Raw genomic sequence first — 23,802 nt, forward strand, 5'->3', positions numbered from 1 at the left:
ATTACAGCAGGAGCTATCCATCCAGGAAGAAATAAAAACTGCAAATAGCAAAGCCGATGCATAACCTTCCCAGGCTTCTGTTGCAACTTCCTTTCTTTAATAATTATTGTTGAAAAGCAGCAGCCTGTGACAGGGCAGGGTGGGTCAGTCCCCTGCCCCCTTTAAAGTTCACCGCACACACTGACTTGTGTCCCCGTATCAGGGATCTGCAGCCACGAGGAACTAGCCGGTAGCTGTTTGCTCTCCGGACGTTATTTATTGCTCGTGCAAATTGGCAGGATCTCCCCTGGTGCATAACTTTTTTCCCTGACTTGTTTCTTTCCAGAAGATCCCAGACTAGGGGGCCAGCCTCGCAGACGCCAACAGAGCAATCTTCTTTCAACAGCATTAATTATCTGTATGGCTTTCCATAACAACAGAAGAAAAAATCTTGACCCTACTGCCTGCCAATATTTAAGGCACTTGGAGAGGGAAATCCTTTTATCTTTCCATCTCCCAGAGCAGTTCGGTTTGATGAAACATCCTTCCCCTCCCCCTCCCGTTTTATATTCCGAACTTTCTGGCCTGATTAATTCTCTCCATCTCCATAAAGGGCTGTGTATACTCCTGAGTGTTGACTTGATTTTCTTCTACAAAAACATCCTTGCAAGAAATTAAAACAGCTTAGCCCATCCTTACTCTAGAAACTACTTGTAAAGAGTCGTATTCCTCAGTAATGAAAGGTGGGGTGGGGGAAATTAAAAGATCTGTAGTGGTGGAAGGGTGGGGGACAGAATGTGGAAAATGGAATATGAGTTGAGAAGATTTCTTTATTTTAAATTAAAGTTGAGGATTAAAGGCGTCGGGCTTTCAGGAGTCCTCGTGAAAGGCTTTTTGGCAGTCCCAGGTGGACGGGCTGTAATCTTCTTTTTAAATGGCTATATTTAGACCCCAGAGCAGTCAGCCAGTCGAACCAGAAACTTCCAGCAGGGGACTGCATGAGGGATGGAGGATGGTGTTTTGATATGAGCTGTGGAAACGGGATTTAACCTCCTAAGAGTGATTTGATTTTGAGAATGTGTAGCACCTGGAAATAGCACACGCATTTTAGGTCTCAGTGGAAGGGGCTCTCGAACCTAAGAGTTTGGGAAGGTAAGACCTCACCCCAAATGCCCCTCCGTTCAAGAACTGTTAGATTCATACCTCTAAGGACACATCCCATGAAAGCATCTGTGGCCTATAACTTACATAGTCATTTTTCCATGGGGGAAAAAATGCCTTAAAACCCTGTCTTTCTTAAAAGTTCAATTACTGGGTAAAGTAAAGCAAAGTACTATTTATAGAAAATACGTTTATTGGTCGGGTGTAGTGGCTTATGCCTGTAATCCCAGCACTTTGGGAGGCGGAGGTGGGTGGATCCCTTGAGGCCAGGAGTTCGAGACCAGCCTGGCCAACATGGCGAAACGCCATCTCTAGTAGCTGGACATGGTGGTGCCCACGCACCGGTGTCCCAGCTACGTGGGAGGCTGAGGCATGAGAATCACATGAACCCAGGAGGCAGAGGTTGCAGTGAGCTGAGATTGCACTATAGCAGTCCAGCTTGGGCGACAGAGCAAGAATTTATCTCAAAAAATAAATAATAATAAAGAAAAAGAAAATACATTTATTTCAGAATCTGCCTCCCACTTTAAGTCCCATGCTCATGTTTAATGCATCTAAAATTTGACGGAGTTCACCGCTACTCTGGTTGAGGGCAACTGGGTGACAAAGAAAGGTTACTGGAGCAAGAGCTTTATTATTAATGCACACTAGATCAATATGGTAAAGAATGATTCGCCCCCAACAATAAGATATCCAGTTAGTTGTGGTTTTTTCTTTCTTGTGCTAACAACTTTAACACACTTTGCTTATGTCTGAAATAAACTAGCAGTGTGGATGCCGCCTCAGCATAGAACCCTTAAAAGTCTGGCGGGTGACAGGCAGGAATCTGGAAATAGGAACTCAGTAGAAACAGGAATACCTTGGGCTTCTGAGACAGCAGGACCCCACCCCCTCACCCCCCAGGCTGGTTTCAGAGTGGTTTGGTTTTTGTTCATTACTGGAGGCACAAGTAAGTATTCTAAAATCAAAAGTGACAACAACCCAACTTGCAAGGCAACATAATCCTCTCCGAGGAAGCACAAACACGTTTCCCGCATTTATCTCAAATTGCAAATCAAAGCGGACCCCGACATATTTTCTCTAAGCTAATCTCCAGCAGCCTGGCAACTTTGAAGGGGTTTAAATTAGACCAGTTGGTTTTTGTTGCTTTTTTTTTTTTTTTTTTTTTTCTGGTGGTCACTCCCTTATTTAGCAGGTCTCCAGAGAGAAGGTGTCAAAGGAGTTGAGGACAAAGGGCATCCTTTATGGCCCTGGGCAGCTAGATTTTCCTGCCCCTGTGAGATTCTACCAGGCTTCCCAATACGTCCGTCTACTCAACAGCCCAACAACTCCCGGCAGCAGGGCCTGGGAACCAACACGGTTCAGAAGGTTTTCAGCAATTCTGATGTGCACAGCAGACGCCGAAGCCTGGCTATTTGTGGTTTTAAGGGGAAGAAGACGTGATTTGACCCATGATATTTCCAGCTCTATGTAATAGCCAGTGATCCCCCAGTAGGCTCATAAATCACATCTAAGTGCACCAGCTCATCATTCATTCATTCTTCCACTTATCCAACCCAAGTCCATCAAACACCTACTACGTGTTGTGCCCTGAGCACGCCAGGGCGTAGGGATGACGTAGAGGATACCGAAGACAGTTGCTGTCCGCACGGAATTTGGAGAAACACAACCAAAAGAGTGACTTCAGTACCATGACGGAGCAAGGCCAGGGGATGTGGGGATACTCCATGCTATTCCCTTTTGCAATCCTCCATATTTAAAAAAAATATTTTTTTTTTTGAGATGGAATCTGTGTCGCCCACGCTGGAGCGCAGTGGCGCAATCTTGGCTCACTGCAACCTCCGCCTCCCTGGTGCAAATGATTCTCCTGCTTTAGCCTCCTAAGTAGCTGGGACTAAAAACATGTGCCTCATACCTGGCTAATTTTTGTGTTTTTAGTAGAGATGTTTAGATCGCCCCGTAGGTCTCGAACTCCTGATCCTCCCGCCTCAGTCTCCCAAACTGTTGGGACTACAGGTGTAAGCCCAGTCCATAATAAAGATTTTTAACAATAGTAAATGTTACTTATTTTTTCAAGGTATTCAAACAGTCATTTTTTGTTACACAGGGCCCAAAGGTCGGGCCCTACACGGAGAGAACAAGACTCAGGGCTCCTCCCCTGGAAAGGACTTCTAGTCCATCAGTGCTCAGGTCAACGTTTTTGCCTAGATGAGTGAGCACAGTTAAAACTGCTTCAGTAATCTGGGAGGCTAGAAGGACACTCCACAGACCCACCCAATCTGTGGGCTCAGTAGAAACATTCAAGTTAATTATGTGCATAGATTTTTTTTTTTTTTTTTTTTGAGACGGAGTTTCGCTCTCGTTACCCAGGCTGGAGTGCAATGGCGCGATCTCGGCTCACCGCAACCTCCGCCTCCTGGGTTCAGGCAATTCTCCTGCCTCAGCCTCCTGAGTAGCTGGGATTACAGGCACGCGCCACCATGCCCAGCTAATTTTTTGTATTTTTAGTAGAGACGGGGTTTCACCATGTTGACCAGGATGATCTCGATCTCTCGACCTCGTGATCCACCCGCCTCGGCCTCCCAAAGTGCTGGGATTACAGGCTTGAGCCACCGCGCCCGGCCGATATTTGTTTTCCTTAATAAAGAAAAAAAATTTTGTAGAGATGGGCGTCATGTTGTGTTGCCCAGGGTGGTCTTGAACTCCTGGACTCAAGTGATCCACTCACCTCAGCCTAAGAAAGTGCTGGGATTACAGGTGTGAGCCACTGTGCCTGGCCAATGTGCATAGATTTTAAGAACAATCTCTGGGCAGGCTGCTAAGTAAAGGGACACCATAGAGGGCGATGGCGAACTCCAGCTCATGGACACAGACAGCTCACCCCATTTTGTTAATGCAATTTTACTGGAACACAACCACACACCTTCCTTTACAGATTGCCTATGACTTCTTTTACATGGCCATGGTAGAGGTGAATAGCTGCAACAGAGACCCTATGCCCACAGTGTAAAAAACATTTACCATCCGGCCCTCTAGAGAAAAGGGTTCCCACCTATTGCTCTTTACAGATTATTGGTGGGAAAACTGAGGAAGTTTACCAGGAATTAAATTCCCCATCTCCTCATCTGAAAGGAGCTCATATTAGGACATGGGTGATTTAACTCATGGCAAACTTTCTCAACTTTCCCAACACGTTTTCTTCTTTGATAGCTCATGTTTTTTGCACATTGGGTTTGCTTGGATTTGTACTTCTCTACTTTGGTTGGAAAGCTTAAAAAAAAAAATCCGCAAACCCAGACACACCCTAGACCAATTAAATCAGAATCTCTGATGGTGTGTCCTATAAAAAAAAAATCTGTATATCTGTTGTTGTTTTTTTTTAAGCTCTCTCAGCTGATTCTAATGGGCAGCCAAGGGGCTAACCAGTGTCTTAGCAGGAGGGATATCAGTCTAGCATGTTTGCAAGGGTGGGTGTGGACGACTGGCCCAATGTAGCAGCCTCATGGAAGCTGGCCTGGCTCTGGGACCAGTTGGATCCATTGGGAGGGCCAGGTAGTCCTGGATTGAGGCTGCCAGTAGTGGCGAATGATACAGCTTGATGGTGGAGGCAGGGGGCTTCATGCAGTGGTATGCTGATAAATGGTTAACACTGGATCTACAGGGGGAAAAAAAGCCCTGACTGGTAATGCTTGCCAATTTCTGGGGTGTAAATATTCCCAACATGGCCAATTTCAATCTACCAACTAGACATTACTGAGCACACAGCTAGGGAGAGATGTACAGGGCACTCCACCATGTGGTATTTCCACTGTGCACATCTAGCAGATGTAAATAACCTTAAAGAGCATATAACAGTAAAACACGGTAAAATAATTAGGAAGTGATGAGTTTTGAGTATTTGGTTTGAAATATACCTGAACTCTAGTAAGTTTATGTCACTTACTTTTGAATGACCTGTGTTTGACAGCTAGTTTGCAAAAGTCCTGAAAATGTAACATTTGGCTCTCTCTAGTAAGCTGGTATAAACTAGCACTAGCACAGAACTCACATCAGAGGCTAAGAGTCGGGAGTGCCCACACAGGAAAGGGTTGAGAAGGGATGTCTGGTCATCACCAATAGAAACTGCAAAGGGAGGTTTTCCAGCCTTTACCTGGGAAATAGGATAAGGTAAAGGAACTAGGGCTTGCTGCTACCTGGCTGTGTGACCTTGGGCATGTTGCTTTGCTTCTCTGAGCCTCAGATTCCTCATCAAGTAAATGGGGTTATTATAATATGGGTTCTGTAGCCAAGCTTGGCCTGTATTCAAATACCTGGGGCCAAGTGACTCTATTGCTTCCTGGGCTGTGTGATCTTGGGCAGGTAAGTTCACCTCTCGGAATCTCAGTCCTCTCATCTGTGAAATGGAAATACCCATAGTGTCTACTGCTAGGGTTATTGTGGTGTTAAAAGTGCTTTGCAGGTAAACAGTACATGGCATGTGGTAAATAGTCAATAACCATTAGTTGTTGGTGTCATCTTGGAGGTCTGTGGTAGGGTCAGAGGAACTCCTTGTTGAAACTGAGCGCTTATGGTCATCATTCACGCTGTTTTGTCAAGTATTTCTGGATTTTTCTCCCATGCACAAGGTAAGATTGTGCTTATTGGCTTCTCGTGGTTGAATGAGACCACGTTACTAGTTTTGGCCAATGAGTTGAAAGCAGAAGTGCTGTGTCACTTCCAGAGTGGAGCATTTTACCATTGGTACAAATTCCTTAGAGGTATCCATACTTCTAGCATGGTGAATGGCACATCAGAGCTGGTGGCTGTGCCATCATCCTGGGTCCCTAAAGGGATGCTGATGAGCCGAGTCCACTGCCCATGCATGGTGGACATGTAGCCAACGAACGGGTGATGTGAGTATGCAAGTTGCTTTGTTGTGTTAAGCCACTGAAATTTGGGAGTCTTTTGTTACTGCAGCATAATGTAGCCTGTACTTACTGATACATTGCTCAGTGAATGGAATTCATACTACTATTAGCAATATCACCATATTCTCCAAAACCACCAACATTCATCTAAAATCTCTTACCCTCTTTTCAATCTAGATCATATGCCTTTAAGAGGAAAACTTCAATTAATATGAATTCATTGGCAAGGAATGGAGCACAGTATTAGCTGTCTAAAGATCTACATTTGAATCTGCCACTTGCCAGCTCTGCAGCCTCTGGCTAGTCACAATCTGTGGTCTAAGAATAATAAGGATGAATGTACGTGTCCCTGCTTTACCAGAATGTTCTCCAACTAAAATGAGATAGTGCACTGTAGAAACATAAGCTACTATGGCTGGAGGAAATGATGATCTTTGGCTGTGATAAAGTTAGATTATTTTCCCCCCATTGCTCTTCAGGCAAGCCTTGAAGGAATTCCAATCGAGTTTCTGTTTTGTTTCTCTTAACCAGCTCCAGATCCAATTCAGAGTAAACGATCTCCAGTCTCTTCCAGGATTCCTCCACAGGACTCTACATTCTTGGGCTGCTTCTCACTCTCAACTTGCTCTAAATCACCAACATTCTATAATATGCCTCGGGAACTTGTCCCAATAATCACACTCCTTCTCAGAAAGTTCTTCCTCAAGTCTTCAGGTAGAAATGTTTACCCTGGGGATTTAATTAATGTCAGGGCCTATATATTGACTTAGGATCAAAATGTAGAATGAAATCTATAAGTCCAAGTAACATCCACAAACCAATTAGTTAACAACACAATGCTTCTCGACTGCCAAAGTGGGGAGAAAAAGAGACTCTTAATTTCATCACTTCGTCCTCACCACTTCTCAATATTTTGCAGGCCTTGGCATTTCCTGATTATAAACACAGCCTAATTCAATCAAGATTCCACCACTGGTTATTCTAACGCTCTGACTCATGCTGTGAAAGCCACATCTTTCTTCCCCTCAGGTAAATTAAACCTCTGTATTATAATCATTACCTAAAGATTCTCTGTAGATGTACAATTTCATTTTTTAAAAATCATAATTACACATATCTGCCTGTCAAATGAATAGGAGTTCTCAACATCTAATGCACGTCAGCAGGAACTAAGCATTAGGCAGAAGGCCACGTAAGGGGTGAGGGATTAGGGCGTGGGTTCTCCATCAGCGAGCAGAGACCAAGGTGTTCATCAAACTGTGAATGACAACAGCCAGTGGCCTGAGATCTACGTCAAAAGGATAGGAGGGTATTAATGCATTCATTTATAAATCTTTATTGACAACTTACTGTGTGCTAGTCTGTGAACAAGGCAGACCTGGTCTCTGCCTAAATGGAACTTACGGTCTAGTGGGGGAGACAAAGGCAAAACAGATAATCACACTAATAATTATTAATACCACTGTGATTAGTGCCAAGAAGGAAGACAGGGGACACTAGAGGGTATAGCAGGAGCTGGATCATCTAGTCAGGAAATAACAAAGATCTCCTTGAGGAGAAGAAACTTAAACTGGCACCTGGTAAAGAAGTAAGAATAAGCAGGGGAAGAGCGTGGGGTAGAAAATGGAGATATACCATGTTCATAGATTGGAAGGTTCAATATTATTAAGAAATTTTATTCTCTCTAAATTGATCTACAGATTCCATGCAGTGTCAATCAAAATACCAGGAGGTTTGCTTTGTTATGTTTCTTGCAGAAATTGAAAAGCCAAGTCTAAAGTTTTACATAAAATTAAAAGGACACAGAATAGCCAAAGAAACTTTCAAACAGAAGAATGAAGTTGGAAGACTTAATCTATCCAATTTCAGAACTTACTGTGAAGATACACTAATCAATATAGTGTGGTAATGCTGTAAGGACAGACACAGTGATCAATAAAAAAGAATAAAATGCCCAGAAATAGATCCACACCTAGATGCGCATTTACTTTTTGAATAAAGGGATCAAAACAATGGAAAAGGATAAATAAAATGTTTCCAACAAATGATGCTGGAACAATTGGATATCCAAAAAGAAAAAAGAAAATGACCTTCAACGCTTATCACACACCACACAAAAATTTTAATTTGAGACAGATCGCAAACCTAAACATAAATGCGAAAACAGCAGCAATTCCAAAAGACACACGGGCGAATATGTTTGTGATTTGGGCTAGGCAAGGATTTCTTACAGCAGATATGAGAGAAGGCATGTTCCAGACAAAGGGTACAGCTCAGGAAAAGGCCCTGTAGAAGGAAATCGGTTGATTTTCTTGAGAAGCTGAAAGAAGGTCAGCATAGTGTAAGTGTGGCAGAGTTAGAGACATTCACTGCGGCAGTATCTTTATCTGCACTTTCAGAGACTGAAAACGCAAGCCACACACTGGGCTTATTCCCACACACTGAGAAAATATTTCCAAATCACCTATCTAACACGGAACTGATCCCCTTTATAAAGAATTCTTTATAAAGAATCCTTCTTGCTGGGCACGGTGGCTCACGCCTGTAATCCCAGCACTTTGGGAGGCCGAGGCGGGCAGATCACAAGGTCAAGAGATCGAGACCATTCTGGACAACATGGTGAAACCCCGTCTCTACTAAAAGTACACAAAATTAGCTGGGCATGGTGGCGCGTGCCTGTAATCCCAGCTACTCAGCAGGCTGAGACAGGAGAATTGCCTGAACCCAGGAGGCGGAGGTTGCGGTGAGCCGAGATCACGCCATTGCACTCCAGCCTGGGTAACAAGAGCGAAACTCCATCTCAAAAAAAAAAAAAAAAAAAAAAAAAAAAAAATTCTTCTTTATAAAGAATTCTAAAAACTCAACAACAAGAAAACAACCCAACTAAAAAACGTGCAAAATAGATGAACGGAAGCATCACTAAAACAGACACATGGGCAGCAAATAAAAACATGAAAAGATGCTCAACATCATTAATCATTAGGGAAATGCAAATGTTAAAACCACAATGAGATACTACTATCCTCCATTAGCATGTATAAAATTAAAAAAGAAAAAAATTGATAATATCAAATGCTGGTGAACTTGTGGAGCAACTGAAACTCTCATATGTTTCTGGTAGAAATGCAAAATGTCAAATGCAAATGCAAAATGTCAAATGCAAAACTCTCATATGTTAACTGGTAGAAATCCAAAATGGTACAGCCACTTTAGAAAAAAGTTTGGCAATCTCTTAAAAAGTTAAACATACACTTGTCAAATGACAACAGTCCCACTCCTAGGTATGTATCCTAGAGAGATAAAGGCTACGTTCAAACAAGAACCTATATGCAAATGTTTATAGCAGCTTTATTTGAAACTGCTAGAAACTGCAACCAACTTGAACATCTTTCACCAGGTGAATGAATAAACAAACGGTGCTATGACCACAAAATGGAACACTACTCAGTAACAAACAGGAACAAACTACAGACACATGCAACAACGTGGATGAATCTCAAATGCGACATGCTAAATTACAGAGGTGAGGCCGGGCGCGGTGGCTGACGTCTGTAATCCCAGTACTCTGGGAGGCCAAAAGGTAACTGGATCACTTGAGGTCAGGAGCTCGAGACCAGCCTGGTCAACATGGTGAAACCCCATCTCTACTAAAAACACAAAAATTAGTTGGGCATGGTAGCAGGTGCCTGTAGTCCCAACTACTCAGGAGGCTGAGGCAGGAGAATCACTTGAACCTGGGAGTGGAGGTTGCAGTGAGCTGAGACTGCACCGCTGCACTCCAGCCTTGGTGACAGTAAGACTCTGCCTCAAAAAAATAAAAATAAAAAATAAATTAATTAAAGAAGTGAGATTCGAAAGATCACGTATTGCATCATCCCATTTATATGACATTTGGGAAAAGGCAAAGTGACATGATCTGATCAGAGAACAGATCAGCAGCTGTGGGGGTGGGGAAGGGTTGGAGGTGAAGCAGCAGAAACAAGGACATTTTGGGGGGTGATGGAACAGTTCTATATTCTGATTGTGGTCAAAGCTCATGGAATATACACAAAAACAAAAAAAAACTATAGTATGAAAATTATAACTACAACGCCACTAGTCACCTCATCCTGCTTAGACACTTTGCCAGGCTTGCCACCATCCGCTGGAGAAAATCACAAGGTCGGAGCCAGACGATCAAAGCCTGATGCGCCTTCCTAGGCTCCTCCCCAGCTGGTCCTCCCTACCCCTCCACCACGCCCACTCCTATTACCTTCAGGGCTCCAGGCCTCAGGGCCTTTGTTCATGCTGTTCCCTCTGACTGGAACAGCCTTACTCTCCTCCCTCCCTGGCAAGCTGCTATTCTTTCCTCCAAATACGGCTCAAATCCAATCCAATATGGCTCAGATCCTCCAAATACGCCTATCCTCCTTGGATAGTGTCACTTTCTGTCCAAACGGCCAAGCACTGAGGCTGAGTCTGCAGCAACGCTGAACCCGGCCGGGCTGATCCCAGTGATGCTGTCTACTGTCCCCGCACTTAGGAAAATGCTGGCCAAGTTACACCTTGGATCAAGCTGTCCACATTCCAAACGGGCGATAATACAAAACACAGAAGAAGCAAGGGACGTCTGCCCAGCTGAAAAACATGAACTTCCTTCATAAGGCTTACTGTAATATTAAGAACTCCATGAGCTGGAAACTCAGGAGAGGGAAGTCAGGACGGAGTCCGGCCACCTGAGAGAGGCCAGATCCTCAAGGCCTGCTGTGGGTTTTCCAGGCCCTCCCCTCTAGGTCCCTCAAAGCACACAGATTGTCCAAAAATTCCCCCCACGTCCCCCAGTGTCACGCCTCCACTAGGAGGCAATTCCTTCCCCACACCCAGACAGATTAAGGAAACAGCAAAGGCCCCAGAACGCTGCTTAAGAGAGATTTCTTAGGCCGTAGCTCTGCGAGTCAGAAATAAAAAGCGGGGTCTCAGCATCGTGCAATGAATGCAGCAAACATTGATTTCCGCACCGTCAGAGGCTGGTTCATTAATTCCAGATGCTCCCACCAGTCAAACCCAGGTCTGGCTTCTTTGCAATACGAGGCAAATGAGAATAGTGAGTTTTCAAATTCCTTTCTGCAGCAACCTTTATTACCAAACAGAGCATAAAACCCACCCACCCAGACTGCTTAATTCTTCCTAAATAATTAACAGCACCTGCTCACCTCCCCGTTGACATGGGCAAAACTCACTGCCCCACTCCACCCTTCTTGTGAGAGGTGAGATCAGCTGGCCACAGACCCCGGTCACCCCCACCCAATCCCGGAGCAACCACTTTCATTGCTTAGCAGAATATCCCGCCCTGGCCTCCCAGCATCAGAACTTCTTTACTGGATTAGATTTTTCTCCAAAGCACCTTTGAGAGGTAAAGACCCAACAGGGACTTCCTGAGAAACATGTGTGTGGGTTCTTTGAGGGGAAAAAGAAAGCAGCCCCCTGGGAGAACCGTTTCCCCTTGCAAGAGGCTTCTGCAAGTTGAAACCTTTCATTTCTTTTAAAAGGCAAATTTCCCTTTAGGGGAGTTGGTGCCGTTAGCAAGGCTCAAACTCCGAAATTCAAATCGAAAAAGGCCCAGCAATTGGCCAACTGTGCTGTGGGTTTTCTTGTGATTCGACAGAGCCTTGCTACTCAGTGTGGTCTGTTTTAGGGTGGCATCCGTTTCACCTGGGAATGCAGAATTTCAAGTCCCACCGGGCCTAATTAATTCCCGGGAATGGGGAATCTCTCCAGGAGATTCTTACGCATGCTGGAGTCTGAGGATAGAGATCACCACCGAAGGAGTCCGGTCAAGTAGATGCTTGGCCTCTCCCGGCCGCCATTTTGCTCTGACGGATATCTTCAAATGGGCTCCGACTGAATGTGGGCCTTGGAGATTGGGGAGACCCACTCTTGTTCACTAAATGAAAATGAAGTTGCAGCGGGGAGTAAAAGTGTACGGCTCCCAGTAGATCATTAGTCTGGGATAGAGTTGGGGAAGAGACGGGGCATCTGAGATCCAAGTACAAAGCCACTGTCTCTCTCTCTTTGTTTTTTGGAGACGGAGTCTTGCTCTGTCATCTGGGCTGAAGTGCAGTGGTACAATCTTGGCTCACTGCAACATCCACCTCCCGGGTTCAAGTGATTCTCCTGCCTCAGCCTCCTGAGCAGCTGGGATTACAGGCACCCACCATGGTGCCCAGCTAATTTTTGTATTTGTAGCAGAGATGGCGTTTCACCCTGTTGGCCAGGGTGGTCTCGAACTCCTGACCTCAGGTGGTCTGCCCACCTCAGCCTCCCAAAGGGCTGGGATTACAGGCGTGAGCTACCGTGCTCAGCCAAAAGCCATTGTCTTGAAGTAATGATGTTTCTTTGGTGAGAGGCACCAGTAGGCCTCACCCTTCCCCTCCCCTCCACCCCAGCCTCTGCCCCACTTTCCCGATGCATAAGAACAGTTTCTTTATCCGAGAGGGACTCAGGGATGAAACACTCAGTCCCCTGTTCACGCCTCCCCAGCCTTCTCAGTTATCCTGGGGAACACAACGAAGATTTCATGCACCAAATACCATCCAGCTCCAATTGTCATTTCAGGATTCGCACCGTTTTAATGAATGCCAAAACTGTTTTTTCACTTGATAGAGCCTGACAAGACCAACAATCACAGATTAGAGAGAAACTTCTTGCTTTTCAACAAAGGTTAATAAATAGTGACAGCATTAAGCCTATTCTGATTAACTATGCTGAAAGATATTATTGCTGTTTGTAACATGAAATCATTATTGGATTAAGCATAGCATATAAAAATGAAATGTGGGTTTTAATCTCCAATGTAGAATGCAGCCTGCTCAGAGAAACGCAGAGGTAATACTTGGAGGCTGTATTAATGTTTGAGTCGCTCTGGTGAAGGAATATTACATGGCATTTGTCTGGTCTGGGTTTGATGGGGGAAGAGGGGGTCCCTCAGTGAATTCTCTTGTTGTTCCCCACCCCTCAACCCCAAGATGCTAAGAGGCAAACAGCAGTGACAAGCCCCCTGTGCTAGAGTTATCATGTCAAATACCAGAACAAAAGCCTGTAGCATCCCCCTGGGGATGGATGGATCACAAGCGGCCTCGGTTGTCTAGGGGAGTCTCTGATCTCAAAGACCTTCCCCAAGAAAATGCCAATACTAATTAAGCTGGAGATGAAGCACTTCAGGAGGCCTAGGTGGGAGGATTGCTTGAGGCTAGGAATTCGAGACCAGCCTGAGCCACACAGCAAGACCTCGTCTCTACTTTAAAAAAAAAAAAACAAATTAGTCAAGTGTGGTGGCAGGCACCTGTAGTTCCAGCTACTCTGGAGGCTGAGGCAGGAAGATGGCTTGAGCCCAGGAGTTGGAGGACGCAGTGAGCTACGACTGTGCCACTGAACTCCTGCCTGGGCAACAGAGAGGCAGACCCTATCTCAAACCAACAAACAAAAAGATGTTGTTAGAGATGAGAGGAGATCCACCCTTGCTTTCTCAATGAAGAAGGTGGAGAAGTAATTTAATAGGGTTAGGAAAGAGACGAGATCCAAGTTCAAAGCCATTGCCTTGCCCCTTCTCCACCATCCTATCCACTGTGGACTATGGAAAATGCCCCAACCTGTGTGGTAACAGATGTTATGTACATTTGTTCTTTCGGCACCCGGACTGTGGTCTCTAAATACCATTGGTCCAGGGCTCCCTCAAGCAAAGTCTGAGTCCAAGGCTGAGGTGGGGAACATACGGCATGAGCTTGGAACAACCTGTCCTCTCAGAAAGCAAGGAGGCCATCCAAAGTCCCCCCTGGGGAGTCCAGGGGGCTCAGAGGCCCCGACACGCCAGAGATGGGACAATCGGAGCATGAACAAGGGCAGGAACTGAAATGGATTAAGACACTTGTGTTACACCTGCATCTATGGGCTTATAATGACATACATATCTCATCATATATAATATGTATGTATTTTTTTTTTGAGAGAGAGAGAGTTTTGCTCTTGTTGCCCAAGTTAGAATGCAATGGCATGATCTCAGCTCACTGCAACCTCTGCCTCCTGGGTTCAAACGATTCTCCTGCCTCAGCCTCCCAAGTAGTTGGGATTACAGGCACATACCACCACACCTACCTAATTTTTGTATTTTTAGTAGAGACAGGGTTTCACCATGTTGGCCAGGCTAGTCTCGAACTCCTGATCTCAGGTGATCCACCCGCCTTGGCCTCCCAAAGTGTTGGGACGTGAGCCACCACGTCCGGCCTATAATGAGATTTTTAAAAACTCTCAACAGGCCACCTTTGGAGGATGCTAGGGAACCAGCTCATTATTCTGAAAACCAGAAAATAAAGAGAAAGATGTAAGCATCTCTCTTCCCTTCTGTAGACGTACTTTCCTTCAGGGTAAGCAGATAATTGATGAGGGGCGGTTTCTCTGTAGAGAAATTGCCCAGCTACGAAAGAGAAAGAGGGACCTCATGAAGGTTTAGCAACCCCTAACGAATTCACGGACCCAGGCAGTGATTATCAGTGGCTACGAAATCCAGCGGATGAAACGCTGATGGGGAACTTGACAACAGCTGGACTCACTGATGGCTGCCGAACCCACCAATCAATCTCCATGTCCCGAAAGGGAGACAGCCAGACCTTGAGTGCCTCTGCTGAAGGGCACGTGGCCACCTGCAACGTGGTCTTGACAAAAATGTTGATCTGGCATCTGAGCAAGCCTCAGGGGCTACCACCAGCTCAGGAGACCCAGGGGACGGAGGAGAGTGTTAAATGACACCATGAAGACGCACTCAGCCAAACCCAACGGACAGAAACGGTACAGAAAAGCACGGTTTCTTCAGCAAGAAAAAAAGTTGCCAAAAAAAAAAAAGAGAGAGAGAGAGGGAGGAAGAGAAAATGAAGGAGAAGAGAGTGGGGCAACGAGAAGAGGGAATGGGTGGAGACAGATGAGAGAGGAGGTGAGGGAAAAGAGAGAAGACGGTGAGTAGAGACAGCAGAGAGTGGGGGAAACAGGTTCAAATGTGAATCTGAGTCCACCCTGATATAAATAAAAAATTGAATGAATAAATAGGGAAGAAGAAAAAAAATCTCTTCAATTAATAAATGTAGAAGTAATGACGGAAACAGAAAATCACCATTTGGCCAACACCATAGCAATAATCGTTTCAAGCAAGAAGCATCAATGCATGCTAAAATTATTGGGCAAAAGGATGATGAGAGACAGAGTATGACACTGTCTCGAAATGTTTCCCCACAAGTACTTATTAGTTACAAAGGGAAAAATAATCATCTTCCAGCAGAGAATCCAGCCAGACATCACCTGGAGCAAGTAACCAAAGCGAACGGCAGCGGTGCCTCCCGATCCACTGCACGGAGGAGGACACAGCATCACTCCTATAGCCAAAAACGCGCACGCTGAATCCAATCATAAGTCAACACCCTGCATTCTCAAACGGAGGGACATTCTACAAGATAAATGGCCAGTTTTCCTCAAAAGTGTCAAAGTCAAGATAGACAAAGGAAGACTGAAAAACTGTTTGAGATTACGGGAGATTATGGAGAAATAGCAATTCCACGCATTGCATGATCCAGAACCGGACCCTGGGCCAGAAAAAGGACACCAACGGGACACTTGACAAAATTTGAGTCACATCAGTCCGTTACGTAATGGGTGTTTCATCCACGTTAATTTTTCTGACTTTGTAATTGTGTTGTGGGTAGGTTGGAAGTTAACGTTCAGGGAATCCAGGGAATTCTTTGTACCGTTTTTGTAACTTTTTGTCAATCTTTTTGAAATTATCTCGAAATGAAAAGTTAAAAAAAAGTTTAAATAAATTACACCCAAAGCCTTCCCGGACTGTCCTATCGCATTTATTTCCTTTTTACCCTCTTGAATTTTGATTTCAGGCATTCGTTTTCTCACTGTAGCTTTCAAGTCCCGTCCCAGACCTTTGCATTCCCTGCACCCTCTGCTCACTCGCCTGGACGATGGGCATTCTGCCTGCCGGGGCACATGTCCCAACACCCCTAACATCCTGGAGCCAGCAAGGACAGAGTGAATATGGTGGGAACTGTAGCACTGGGACCTGCCCAGGTGAAACCTGCAGCTCCCGGAACTCCCTGAGGCAACAGAAGAACTTAGAAGGGAACACGGAGAAAAGAATTACAAGTGACATCTACATGACATCTTTGCCTGGTTAGATTAGGCAGGACATCCTGAAGAAGAATGGATGCACCCCAGTTGGATGCCAAAAAAGTTTCTGCAAAGGAGAAACTGACATGGGCTCAAGGACGCCAGGTGCACACCACGTGAGCTTGGCCACAGAGTATGAAGACCGCAGCGGGTCTTGGCAGACCTTGGGTGTGATTCAAAGGAACACGGCCCACCGTCACCAAAAGCTGTACATTTGGATATACCTGTAGATGTTACAAAGAACCTCAGTTTCCTCACCTGCAAAATGGGGATAGAGGTGCAATTCAATGAGATGGTATAAGTTAATACAATGCCTGACACACACTGTCCAGACAATAGGAGGTGGCGTTGCGTGTTATCATTGCTTCTGAATTCCAAACACAACCATCTTGCCACCACGTGGGCCTTGCTTGCACACAGCCCCTAGCAACCCCTTCAACTGAGCTGCTGACTGCACAAAGCCCACCGCTTCTCCTCCACTACATCCTTGCCTCTCCCTGTCCCTCCTTCCTCTCCCGGCCATACTGGATGGCAACTGTCCTCCCATCTCACCAGAGATTCTATGCCTCACTGCCTTTGTGCCTATGAATTCCTGAAACAGAACTGTGTTTTCTGCCCTCCCCCTTTCTGTCACATGTTGTTGCAAGTGTTGTCATTCAAGGCCCTTCTCTCGGAAGTCTTCCAGGATTGCCTCAGTCAAAATCAACCACCCCTTCCTTGGCATCCACCTGGTGCTTTTTCTTATTTCTATCAGCAATTAAGACTCATTATTAGGCCAGGTGTGGTGGCACACGCCTGTAATTCCAACACTTGGGGGCTGAGCTGAGAGGATTACTTGAGCCTGAGTTTGAGACCAGACTGGGCAACACAGTAAGACCCCATCTCCAGTAAAAATAAAAATATTAGCCAGGGCTAGGTACAGTGGCTCATGTCTGTAATTCCAGCCCTTTGGGAGGTCAAGGTGGGTGAATCCCTTGAATCGCTTAAGTCCAGGAGTTTGAGACAGCCTGGGCAACACAGCAAGACCCCATCTCTACTAAAAACAAAAATATGAGCTGGGGCTAGGCATGCTGGCACCTGCTGTAGTCCCAGCTGCAATCACGCCTGTAATCCTAGCACTCTGTGAGGTCGAGGTGGATGGATTGTTTTAGTCCAGGAGTTTGAGACCAGCCTAGGCAACATGGCAAAACCCTATTCTTCCAACAAATTAGCCTCTGCTCCCTCTGCCTGTAGTTCCAGCTACTTGGGATGCTGAGGTGGGAGGATCACTTGAGCCTAAGAGTTTGAGACCAGTCTGGACGACACAGAAAGGCCCTATGTCTACTAAAAATACAAATATGAGCTGGGCATGGTGGCATATGCCTGTAGTCCCAGCTATTCAAGAGGCTGAGATGGGAGGATTGCTTGAGCCCAGGAGGTCAAGGCTGCAGAGAGCTATGATCATGCCACTGCACACCAACCTGGGTATCAGAAAAGGACCCTGTCTCAAAAAAAAAAGACTAATTAGTGGTTAATATCATCACTGAAATCAGAGCTGCCATGAGTTACCATTAGAGAAATTCTCAATCCTCTGAACAGCTATGCAGCAGGTCTTACTGTTCATCACTTTACAGATGAGGAAACTAAGTCACAGAGAGGTTAAAGCCGCTTACACAAGGCTACCACCTCGCTGGGAAGTGACAGATGGTTACCACCCAGCTGGGAATTGACAGATGTAGCCTTCAAACCCAGGTCTGTGTGGCTCGCAAGTCTCAGCTCTTCTCCCGATACTTCTGGGAAAGGCAGCTGAGAGGAGGCAACCTACAGTCCCCATCTCCCAGGGGGTGTGGGTTATAAGTCCTGGAGAGGCATGCAGAGCACATGTGTACACACACATGCACACACACGCGCGCACACACGCTCACACGCATGCACACACATGCACGCACACACGCACACACACACACACACACAAGCACACACGCACACATGCGCGCACGCACACACACATGCACACACAGACGCGCACACGCACACGCACACAGCTTCCTGGTTTCCCCAACAGCCCTCTCCTGAATTTCAAAACATCTCCCCTTTGCTGAGTCACCTCTTCCGTCAGCCCCTTCCTGGGAGAAGGTGGACAGAAATCAATAGCCATTGCCTATCAACTCAGTGATCAAATCAACCAGCGTCAGGCCCCCGAGGCCATGGCTGATCATTCCAAACCCCCCAAATCCCATTTCATTACAGCTAAAAGAATATTTCCTTTTAATCACCCCCAAATATTTCTGAAGAGGCAGAAATAAATGAGACTGCCTGGGGCGAGCCAGGCCATACATCTTCGCACCAGGATCAGTGGAGGACACATACTGGCCCAGGGAATGGGGCAGTGGCGCCCTCCCCAGCACAGTGCCCTGATCCTCAGTGTGGCCCGCAAGTCAGTCCTGGAGATAGCAATGAGCCTGGGTCCCCGGATGGATCAGCCAAGGACAGCTCCTTAGAGGAGAACAGGTTCAAGACACAGCTGGAAACACCTGGCGGGGGAAGCAGAGCATTTCGGGTAGAACCACCAAGACTCACGTCCCATTCATCCAGTATGGGAGCCACAGGGTCCCCTCCCTACCTCTGTCCTTTCTTCAAAAGAAGCATCCACATTCTCTGAGGGCCACAGTGGCCTGTGTGCCCAGGCGGTCCCGAAAGGAGTCAAGGTCACCAGGTGGGGCCGATCTGACTCTTGGTGCTTCGTGAACTTGTAGGTGTCTCTGAAGCTCCGTGGCTGCTGTCCCCTCCTCTGGTGACCAGGAACGGACTTTATAACCCCTCTTCTGGCCTGGTGGCTCTGAAAACAGCCCAGCAGTAATGATCATGGCCAGCAGTATGCACCGCGTGCCACGTCCTTTCTTTTCATATGTTGTGTGAATTATCTCATTTTATAGACGAGGACCCAGGGCCACAGAGAGGTAAAGCAACTTGCCCTGCATCACACAGCCAGAAGGGTGAGGAGCTGGGACTTGAACCAGGGAAGCCTGGCTTCTGAATCAGGCCCGTCCTCCTTTCCCACCTCCCCACTTGGTCAGTATGACGGTCCAAGGCTTTGAGACCTCTGCAAATTACAGGGTTCAGAAGATGCTTCCTGGGCTTCTCTTTGGCCTCCGTTAGCCCACAAACCTCCTATGAGCCATCCTGAGATTTGGGTTCTCGATTAAATCCTTCTTAACGCCCCCAATCCATCAACAAGCATGAACTCGACACCGATCCTGTTTTTCATACTGTGTAAGGGGGAAGGGAGACAGATAGAAAAAGGAAGCTCCGGCCTATGAAGAGTCCCAGTTTACCTGACACAAAGATGGTGCAGCCAGGACATGCTGGAATTAGACAGAAGACACAGAAAGATGACTGTGCCCCACGAGAGAGAAAACGCAGACGACAATAAAGACAGAAAGAGAAGAGGCACTTAGCAGTAGCCATGGCGCGGGACTGGAGGCGCAAGTAGGTTAGGGTCAGGTAAGAGAGAGACATTCCAGATGGTCAGAAGGGCTTGGGCAAGTGCGTGGACCCAAGTTGGTCCAATCAGGGGGAATCCTGGGCCATTTGCTGAAGCCTGGTAAAGAGGTGCTTTCTCTCCCTAGGAGATGCCAAGATGGTGAAACAGAGCTGCCAGGGGAGAAACCTGGCTCAGAACAAAGCCCACCCATACAGGGGAAAGCTGAGCCAGGATCTGAGTAGGATGAGACAACATCATTTGAGTAGCTGGATACAGCCATACCTGAAGCCGGACACCTGACCCTTTCAGGTCACATGAGCCGATAAAAATCTTCTTTTGTTTAAGCTGACTCCAGGTAAGTTCGTCTCAGACAGAACGGTAAGAGTCCTGCCCATTACAGTAGACAGCAGCCCCAGATCCTCCCCAAGTGTGACAAAGTCCCTAAAAATTCTATTTGAGATTCATGCAACAACTAGTTCTCTTCTTTCACTTGGCCCCAACAGGGCATCTCCCTGCATCCCAGCACTGAGCACAGAAATGTTCATTGAAAGAACGAATGAATGAAGTTTCCCTCACAGTTGATGTACGCCTGTCTGTCAAAATCATATCCATTGCCTCTAACCCATTCCCTGGTCTTCGAGTTGGAAGACAGCATCTCAGTTTCCTGCCAGCAAACTTTATCTCTGGCCATCACACTCACAGGTAAGTGACTGACTCCAAGGGATGTTCCCAGCACCCAGGAACACCTCTGCAAATGGGGAGATCATTCCATCGGGCGCCCTGTTCATGGGAAACTGCCCGGTTGTGCCTGAACCCAATCACCCGTTAGCCACAGCGAGCACAGTACACCGCTCACCCACTCATCAAACACGCACGGGCTGAGCATCCACTATACACTAGACCTGCTGCTCAAAGCATCCAAATGAGTGCGGTCTGGGTCCAGAGGCAAAAATCCATGAAGCAGAAGAAGCTTCACCCCCATCCGATAAGACCATCAAGAGAAGAGGAGTGTTTCCTCTAGGCAGGAAACTTACAAACTTATCCGTTGCTAATAATAATAAAGTGTTTTCTTCCTAAAATAACCCCTTTCTGTAGACATCAAGGCATCCACTTCAAATCTTGTTGGTAGCCCTGTTAAACTGGCAAGGAATATCACTTTGCAAAAAGTCAAAACAACAACAATAGTAATAACAATAACAGCCTTTTTTTTTTTTTCTTGAGCACTTACTATGCAAACTGCCAGGCTCAGTGTTTTAGCTACACTGTCTTACTGAATCTTTGCTACATGCTACAAAGTGAGTAAACAGAGGCTCAGAGAGGTTAAGGAGCTGCCCTGAAGTCACTCAGCAACTGGAAGAACTAGGATTTCTGCACAGATTTGGAAGACTCCAAAATGTCTCCAAGCCTCAGCTTTCTCCCATAAAATAGGAATAAGGATTTACTTTGGGGGTTTCTGCGAAGACTAGATGAGATCATGTATGCAGGCTGTTCCAGCACGGGCCTCACCGAGCGAGCCTGAGTATTTTATCGTCGACATATCCATGACACGGTTTGAGGTGGGGTGGGCTCAGGGCACAGTGTGGTGCCGGGCTCAGGGGAAATCTCATGCCACTCTCCTCTCAGCTGTCTGCCACCAACGCTCAGATGGAGTCGGCTTTGGACGAGTGCTCAACAGTCTCGGGTGCCCACAGCCACCACAAGCCCGAGCTTGCTGGATCCGCCCTCGGAGGGAGAGCTGCCAGGTGGCTTCCTTGCCGACTGGCTCCCACCCCTGGCTGCTGCCCAGGGTGACTTAACCTGAGTCCTTGCCCGCCTCGCCAGAGTGTTGGAGGAGAGACAGGCATAGCATTTGGTGCGGCCCACCCATGCTAGATGCCCACCCCATAACCCATGCCACGATGCCTCAGGCATGTCCAACCAGATGTCTGGCACACAGCAGCTGCCTGACAGCAGCACACGGCAGGCAAGGCTGCAGAAAGAGTGGGTTACTCATTGTGTGATTTTAAAAAAAGAGGATATTGCGTGCTGACGGGATGTTTTAATCTGAGTTCAGGCATTCCAGAAATAACAATAATAGCTCCTGCTCTATAGTACTTATTGTAACCTTTTATGTAAGGTAAGAAATTTAACCCTCACAACATCCCCATGAAGTCGGTACTGTATTTAGCCTGATATTGCAGGTAAGGAAACTGAGGCACAGATAAAGTGACCTGCCTGATACCACACACAGCTAGGACACACTGAACCAATCTGGTCCATGGAAGTCTGCCACGTTCCAGAAAGACCCCAAGGTAACAAGTAAGAGACAGCCCTGAGCCTGGCACTGCTATGGCTCCCATTTTACAGGCGGGAAGACGAAGGCTCAGAGAAGCTCGGCAGCATGCCCAAGGCCACACAGCATTCAAAGCCAGGCTCCAGATACGCGTCTCGCACTGGCGCCACCATGTTCTATTCTGCAGAGTACCTGGTTTCTATTTTGTAAGATGTGACTCTCCCTACCTACTCACCCACCCAGCCACTGGATCTGCAGAGGGTGATACCATAACATGACAAATCCCAGTGAAGGGACAGTCAACCAGATGGGGACAGAGATCAAAAGGAGGTTCCCCTGGCTCCGTGGAGCAGCCTGGCAGCCACCAGGTTCCCTGCAAGGCGTGGCTTTTCTGGCCTGAGAAGCGGCTGGAGGGGGTCACGCCCTGCAGGTGGCAGGGTGCAGGGCTGCTTCGGTGTGGCTATCTGGGGGACAGTGACAATCTCTAGGGCTGTGGCCAGAGTCCCTCACCACCTAGCTGGGGCAGCCTTCCTGGAAGGTGGATCCCGGAAACCAATTGTGGGGCACCAGCCTCTCCCGGGCCGGACTGACCTCTGTTAACCAGGGGTCCTCATCACAAGGGGTGGTGCACCTTGAGAAAGCACATTCGTATCACAGAGTCTTTTGATTTTAGAGAGCAACACCCCTTCCAAAAACAAAACACCCATTGTTTTTATAGCCCAAGCTACAGAAGGCAAATCTCGACAAAACCATCTTGGTTCGAAGAGGCTGGGTTAAAAATGGCCACAGCCCTCAGAGGGACCGGGGAGGGTTTTCTCACTGGAGTTGGGGCCGAGGCGAGAGGCTGGGAGTCGACAGTGACCTCCTTGGTGGCATGCTGAGCTGCCCAGGAGCGCTCTGCTGGGAACTCCCCCATGCAAGATGGAAGCGCCCCACATGTGTGTGCATATGCAATGCATGCAACACACGCTCACATACATGCTCACACATGTGCTCCAGCACCAAGCACTGCTCACGCCCTCCTGTGCAAGGTGTGTTCAGTCCACACATTCTCATATGCAGCACACACATGCAATTACATGCACACAACTCACTCTGCCACGTGACACCTTCCTCCATGCAAGCTCACATGTTCAAATGATACAATCACACAGTGTGTGCACACTCACGTTTACTCACTTACACATGCATACCCTTCTGACTTGCACACATGGGTGTCTGCACCCACAAAGACCCACTAGTCACACACCCACGTGTCTCCCTAAGATGCACACACACATCCACACAGACAGACACAGAGGGCCAAGACCCACACCCAGCCACACCCATGGCCACCTCCGACAACAAAGACACACACACAACTCATGAGTGCACACAGAGACAGGCAGAGATCCACGCTCAATCTCATGCATGGACGGCTCTCACAGCCACCATGCACACAGAGAAAGCCACATGGAAAGCCACACGTGCCACGCATACATTGGGCTGGACACACATACGGGCACAAGGACACACGGGCACAAGGACGCACACACATACCCAGTCACGGCTTCCTGCTCTCACATACCCAAGCCCTCTGAAGCCCTGGTGGGCCCTCACACTCACCCTGGCAGCTCCTGCTCCCTCTCCGGAGCCGTCCAAGGCTCCCAGAAGTGTCCAGACACAGACCCACTCCGAGGGCCTGTCAGCAGCACCACCGGCAAATAAAACGCAAATGTGCAAAAATAAAAGCGAAAGGCTGCGATAGAGCCGTTCCCTTCCCACAGGACGCTGAGCTGACGCAGGTTCTGCTCTGCAATAAACATTTTCATTCTAATTTTAAA

General features: G+C 47.1%; 1 protein-coding gene across 7 annotated transcripts in view; it reads right to left on the reverse strand.

Moving 5' to 3' along the window:
• Window positions 1-23,802, reverse strand: part of CUX2 (cut like homeobox 2) — a 314,909-nt gene that overhangs the window by 225,430 nt on the left and 65,677 nt on the right. The window contains exon 1 of one of the 7 annotated variants that reach the window (XM_039472473.2): window positions 23,585-23,794. The exons of the other annotated variants lie outside the window; for them this stretch is intronic. The gene's annotated coding sequence lies outside the window, so the exon portion shown is untranslated. Of the gene's footprint in view, window positions 1-23,584; window positions 23,795-23,802 lie in introns of those variants that run through there. 7 annotated transcript variants of the gene reach the window in all.

The sequence above is a fragment of the Saimiri boliviensis genome, chromosome 7 (assembly GCF_048565385.1).
Source record: "Saimiri boliviensis isolate mSaiBol1 chromosome 7, mSaiBol1.pri, whole genome shotgun sequence".
Classification (NCBI taxonomy): Eukaryota; Metazoa; Chordata; class Mammalia; order Primates; family Cebidae; genus Saimiri; species Saimiri boliviensis.